This window comes from Zalophus californianus, chromosome X (assembly GCF_009762305.2).
Source record: "Zalophus californianus isolate mZalCal1 chromosome X, mZalCal1.pri.v2, whole genome shotgun sequence".
Lineage (NCBI taxonomy): Eukaryota > Metazoa > Chordata > Mammalia > Carnivora > Otariidae > Zalophus > Zalophus californianus.
In genome coordinates, this window is record NC_045612.1 from 128368749 (window position 1) to 128375695 (window position 6947).

General features: G+C 58.4%; 1 protein-coding gene across 2 annotated transcripts in view; it reads left to right on the plus strand.

The window, feature by feature from the left end:
* Positions 1-443: 443 nt before the first annotated feature.
* P2RY8 (P2Y receptor family member 8) overlaps positions 444-6947 on the plus strand; it is a 42078-nt gene continuing 35574 nt past the window's right edge. For both annotated transcript variants that reach the window (XM_027607312.2, XM_027607311.2), the window contains exon 1: positions 444-925. The gene's annotated coding sequence lies outside the window, so the exon portion shown is untranslated. The remainder of the gene's footprint in view (positions 926-6947) is intronic.

The following is a 6947-nucleotide window of genomic DNA, read 5'->3' on the forward strand; positions in this document are numbered from 1 at the left end:
TGACTCACCGTCCACAAGACACAGGTGCGGGAGCTCAGAGCTCGATTCCCTGGTATGTCTTTCCGGCAGCTTCCGCATCTCTCCCGCCCCCCGAATTCCCGGGGTGAATTCGCCCCGTTGCGTTGCGGAAACGTCTGCCTCTGCCCTCCAGCTCCCCGCCGCTCCCCGCCTCTGTGGACGCCGACCGCCCCCCCCCCCACCGTGGGACGTGCAGGGAGTGAGCCGGGAGCCCCCCAAAGGCAGGCGTGGCCATCCCTGCCCCGCAGCCGGGCCGTTCTGACCACACACCAAAAGATGTCGCAGTGCACACAGCTTTAAGACCGCAAAAGGAAATATGTTCTGCTAGCAGTTTTTTCTCACTTTTTTTTAAATAAAAAAAAAAACAAAACAGGAATTCGCTCTGTCTGGGTGGGAGGGCACGCTTGCTTCTCCGTCTCTAAGTCAGGAGGATCGCCCTCGTTCCCCGCCCGCGCGCAGCGGATTGCGTCCTGCGGGCAACACTCGCCGGGTGGCAGGGTCTCCCCGTGGCCTATCGAAAGCAGCCGTGAGGTCGAGGCTGTGAGGCGGGCACCCCGCCTCAGGCAGGGCGGCGGGTGAGCCTCACAGGAGGTGGGGGGCCCCATGGGCTCGGCCCTCGACAGAGCCAGCAAGCGGGCAGACGGTTACTTACACAGGAAATTTCAACACGAGTTTCCTCTCTACCCACCCTGCCTCCCAACTGTGGCTGCCGGCTCAGAGGTCGACCCCAGCGAATTTGCATTTTGCAACGGCCATGCCCCCGTGAGACCTGCCGGGGCAGGACAGGACGGCCACGGATCACTCAGGGCACCTCTGTCGGCCAGGCCGGCTTTTGCAAAATGAGGACTGCGGGCTTCCCCACACCAGACGCTGAGGCACCACAGTGGGCGGCCGTCTGAGACTTCAGGTGAGCGCTCTGCCCTGCCCTGCATCCCTGCATATTGTTGGGAATCCCGGAGGTCCGGCGGGGACAGGGTCTCAGCGGTGCCGACGTGGGCGAAAGGCGGTGGTGCACAGCCAGCCCAGCAAACCCCCAGAGAGAGTGTGCAGAGCCGCCTAGCCGGGAAACCTTCCTGCAAACACTCATCCGGTACAAGGCACCTGTGCCAGCCGAGCAGAGCCCCGCATTGGGCGGGCGGTTGGGGCCGCCACAGGGGCAGCCAATGCAGGGGTCCTTGAACGGGGGGACAGGGAGGCCCTGAGACCCCCCAGACGAGCTCAGGGTGCCGGATCCTGTAAAACCATGGGGCATGTGAGCCTGTGCCAAGCTGCCCCCCAGCAGCGTCTGGGGAGAAGGGGGCTCGCGGCTGGAGCGCCGGTTGGCCTTCACTAGGGGTCAGTCACACTGGGTCGCGAGGAGGCGGAACCCCAGGCCACGTGCTCCTCCGCCCAAACCGAAGACCGTTTCTCGGGGCCCTTGTCCTGTCGGTGCCGTGCGGATGGTCACGGGCGGGGCCCTCGCGCCGGGGGCTGGGAATGAGCACCGCCCCAGGAAGAAGCCCGTGGCTGTGGTGGGAATGGTGCCCGCGGGGCCGGACGTTCTCGGATGTTTCCGTGCTGGAGGAAAGGCAGGGCGTCGGGGCACGGCCGGTGCCAGCGTCGGGGCAGGGAGGGGGGTGTGTCCGTGGGAAGGCGGCCCCCAAATCCTGGTGATCAGGTCTGGGGAGGCAGATGGGACCCAGGTCCCCGGAGGAGCCTCCGGATGGTGCTTGGAGAAACGTATGTGGGTCCGCTTGCCGTGGGAAATATCCCCGCTCAGCCACACCCCAGGGAGGCGGGCAGGGCCGCTGGACCCTGTGCGAGGCTCAGGTGGGACCCCCGACCCAAGCACACCCTGTGTTGCCATGTTCAGGACAGGTGGACAGGGAGAAAGGGATGGTTGGTGACAGGGTAGCGACGCACAGCGGTAAACGCTGACGACCACCGCCCGCCTGGAGATGCCCCGTGACCGGGCAGACGAGCCCTTCCACCAACCCCCCTCCTGGGGGTGTTGCTCCGGGTCCAGCCCCTCCGTCTGCATCCCCTCCTTGCTGTCACCACCGGCGGGCAAGGCACCACACTGGGACCCTCCCTTTCACATCCCCCTTCATGTCCCTGGAGGCAATGGGGTAGGCGGGCAGGATACGAGGACCCAACGTGCACCTGCCACCTCGCTCTGCTTCCCCCACTGAGGACGGGGCCCCCGGGAGGGGACCCACACCTGTCACGGCCCCTCTCGTCTTCTCCCCAGGGCCAGCAACACCACAGGGAATCGTGACCCTGTGTCCAAGCTCAGGGAGCAGCTACAGGGACGTCCCCAGGGACAGCGCTGGGCTGCCCCCAGCCGTGTGTGTCCGTACGCTCGCCAGCCGCACGGACGGACGCGGGGTGCGCCTTCTCTGTGGAGCCGTGAACGGATCCCGCAACTGTGTGTGCTCCTGAGCCAAGCCGGGATCTGCGGGGTGGGGGAGGACGGCGTCCCCATTATTGCCCTGCTCCACATGCGGAAACCGAGGCCGGAAGAGGCCAAGGAGGGCACCCAAGCACAGCAGACCCAGGCGTTCTGCCTCCAGAGCCCCTCCGCTTACCCCACTGCCCGACCGCTAGCCTGCCGTCCCACTGATCCAGGCATTGAAAACGTCATCATGTACCGGGCTCAGTGCTGAGTGTTTCCGGGAGCCGGGGGAGGGGGGGACTCAAAATATTGAGCTGCAGACCTGGGCTGCAGGTTGCAAGGATTCGGGGTGGGAAGAAATCGGGGAGGGCTTCCTGGCAGAAGTGGGGCTTGCCAGATCAATGTGGCACCAAAGATGTTGGGAATGGGAGCAGGGGCAGGGATGGGCTCTGTGTGTTCTGGGTGTGGCTGGGGACGACCCCAGGAGGAGAGTGACATGTTAGCACCCAGCCCAGAAAAGCCACGGAAGCTTCCGGCACTGCTGAGAATTGTGGAGCTGAGCTTTACAAAGAGACCGGGTTGGGGGTCCCGTTCTGAGCGCCGGGCTGAGAGCCGGGTGGGCCCGAGGAGACAACGCCACACAGGTGGAATCTGTGGCTTGCTAGCAGATGACAGAGGCTGGACCACAGGGGAGGCCGTCCCCTGTGACTGCCAGTGGCTGAGAGGCAGGGAGGCATGGACCAACGCAGGACCATGCTGTCTGCTGAAGGTGGTGCTCTTTGTGCAGCCGCTGGCGCTGGCCGGACCCCCAGAGAGGCTCAGGAACGGGTGCTGGGCTGACTGCAGGGACCCTGGGTGACCTCGATATTGTTTACGGGCGGACCCCTGACAGAGAGAGGGGCTGTGGGAAGACAGGGGCAAGGGGGTGTGTCTTGGACAGAACCAAGTGTCAGATACACAGGGTGAGGGCGCGGTCTCTCTGATATGGCACAGGTGGGATTTGGGCTGGCTTATTCTGTCGGGCGCTGTATGGCACTGGGTGGCATCCCCGGTCTGCACCTGCCAGATGCCAGTACCATTTCCTCCCCCCAAAGCTGGAGTGTCCGGAAATATCCCCTGGCGGGAGGGGCAAAGTCATGGCTGGTCACAAACCACTGTGATAGATGATAGATAGATAGATAGATAACAGGTAGATATGGTTGGACAGATGGATATATAGATCATGGATGGTGGCTGGATCCCCCCTCTGATGTGGGGCATCCTGGGCACAGTAGGGTGCTGAGCAGTGCCTCTGGTCTCCACTCACCAGATGTCAGGAGCATCCCCACAAAAGCTATGATACCCCAAACTATTCCCAGCCATCACCAAGTGTCTTCTATGGGGCAGAATCACCCCCAATCCAGAGCTGCTGAGGTAGAGGATGAGAAGGAGCAAGGGACAACACAGCCAGAGGGCTGGGAGCAGGACCATGTCACATTCTCTGGGTCTCAGGGAGAGAAGTGGGCTGGGCCAGGGTGCTCTGGGACACTTTTCCCACTTCTTAATGTTCTGCTGCGTGCTTTTGTTTCTGGGATGAACTCATGTGGTGATAGGGCACAGAGGTGATAGGGCACAGAGCTCATGTACAGAATAAGCAGAAGCAGGCCACGCCCGGGGAGAAATGAGCCAGGGTTTACTCTGCACTGTTCCCACAGGAAAGTCCCTGTGGTGTGTGTGTGTGCTATCCTGTGGCACAAGATGATCCGACCAAGGAAAAAACCTGGCTTGAACAAGTGGCATTTTTACTAATAAAGCAGGAACAATAGGAAAACTTTTGTAATATTCTGTGCCACAAAGTGAATGGAGAAAGTGTGTGGATTAGGAGGCCTGGCTGCTGGCCAGCCTGGTCACTCACGGCCTTGGGTGTGTCCCATCCACCAGGATGTGCAGTCTCCTCCAAGTACCCTGCAGTTGGAGGCATTGAGTCTCCATATGTGTTGCGGGGGGAGGGGTTGGAGCAAGGCCACCCCTTCACTCATGACAGGGACAGACCGGCAGGCATACATGTGAGATGGGATGGGAGAGAACCCCGCAGTCATGGCCATAGGCACTGAATGGGTAGGGTAAGTGCATATGCTGTGACCTTGTGGATGACACCAGAAGAAATCACCATGAGTTTAGTAATTGATGGATGCGTCAGTGGATGGATGGATGGATGGATGGATGGATGGGTGGAAGGATGGTTGGATAAAGGGATGGATACATGGGTAGATGGATAGATGGATGATAGATGAATGAATGCGTGGGTGAATGGATGGTTAGATGCATGGATGGATGGATGGATGGATGATGTATGCATGGTGGGTGAATAGGTGGATGGATACATCGTGGGTGGGTGGATGGAAGGATGGGTTTATTGGGTGAATGGATGAATGGAAGGTTGGATGGATGGATGGATAGATATGTAGATAGATGATAGATAGATAGATAGTTGGTACAGATGAGTAGATAGATGGATGGATGGATGGATGGATGGATGGATGGATGGATGGATGGTAGATAGATGGATGAATGGGTGAGTGAGCGGGTGGAAGGATGGATGGATGGATGGATGGAATAATGAATGGATGAAAGGATGGATGCATGGTGGGTGAATACGTGGATGGATAATTTGTGGATGGCTGGAGGGAAGGATGGGTTTATTGGGTGAATGGATGAATAAATGGAAGGATGGATAGATAGATAGATGATAGATGGTTATGATGGATGGATGTTTGGATGGATGGATGGATGGATGGATGGATGGATAGGTGGATGAAGGAAGAGATAGATGGGTTGTTGGGTGAATTCATGGATAAATGGAAGGACGGATGGATGCAGGATGAATGGATGCATGGAGGAATAGATGGATGGAGGGCGCTGTACGCATGGATCAATAAAGCAAGAAAAGAGAGACGTTGCCCATCAATCCCTCCAGATCTGTTTCTTAGGGCAGCCGTAACCAATGACCACAACGGGTGGCAGGGATGTTGGAGATGCTCTGGAGCTACACGCAGGCGTTAGTCACACACCGTGGTGAATGCGCCCAAAGCCACTGCAGCGTTCACTTTAAAATGGTGAATTGTATCTCAGTGTAAAGCAGAGAGAGCGGAAGCAAACCGTTGTCCGATGCCCGTGCTCTTACTTCCTCACCCCGGGCTATAAACACTCTGCGGGACACATTGCCAGTGCGCTGGGTGCCACAGCTTCTGAGTCACACTCACAGGAAGCTGTTGAAGGGGCGTTCCTGAGAGCCCCACCACAAGATGCCCGTCCCGAGCTACGGCTGGCCTGTTTCCTTCCCCGAGCACGACTCCCTCCTAAATAAACACGGCCATCGCCACTTGTAAACAGGCATGCAAACAGCAGACAGGCAGAGTTTCTGCCCGTGGGGCCGGGCACAACCCGGTGTGGGCAGTCCCCCGTGTGCAGAGCATCCTCCCGCTGTGCCTTTGATTTCCAGCTTATGCCAGCACCGCGGTGACCTTCCTCACCACTGGTTCCATGCTGGTGCTCTGTACGGATGCCAGGCTCTGCGCACATCACCGCTCGTGAAAACAGATCATAGTGGAGAGGGGATGGGCGACCAGAGAGGTTATGAAGGGACCAGAGAAATTTTTAGGAATGCAGGCTTTTGGGGAGCAGAACTCATTGGAGATACATGGCAAAGATCATGGCCCTGTGATCTGCATTCCGGGATCCTACTGGGGTCGCAAGGACCGGCTGAGTGCACTCTGCCTAAGCACATTAACGGGTCCCGTGTGCTCGGGCACAATGACCCCACTCAGAGCGTTTGACCTGTGCCCCAGCCCAACACAAGAATTACCCTTAGATCCTCTTTCCTACTGAAAAGAGTTTCCATCTTGCTCAGCCCATCAGACGACTCCCATAGTGCCTCATACTTGTCCTCAGACTCCACGAGGAGGGACATCAACCCCAAGTCAGGCACCTGGGACTTCCCGTAGGGCACTCAGAAGGCACAGGCTGGGTGGCTCCTGAGCCCTTGCCCGGTGCCTCCACGTGATGCGTGACATCTGCATGGCAGGCTCAGACCTTCTCCTTGGACGTTCCCCGCTGCCCTGAATGTCTAGCTTCACACCCTCCAAGCACAACCCAGTCCCAGCCTCACAATGCCATGCCTACCTTTCCACCAGGTATGAACCGAACACCCCAGACCACCTTCTCTGCACTCACCTAGCAGCACGCCAGGGACTCCACCCCATTCCCTTGTCCCGTGACCTCTTCTCTTCTTCTAATAGTGAGCGTGTGCAGTAGCCCACAACATGCTGGGGTACCACCTACCATGTAACACCTCATACACCTGGATGGCACGACCCACGACAGGTCCCTGTTTAAACACAGTGGCCACATGACACATGGACCTTGAGGACATGATGCTTAGGGAGAGAAGCAGACACACACAGTCACATCGTGTGTGCTTTTATTTATAGGAAATGTGCAGAACATTTCTGTGCGCAGCAAATCTGGCAAACGTACAGTGACAAAAAGCAGATTATCAGTGCCGGTTGGAGAAGTA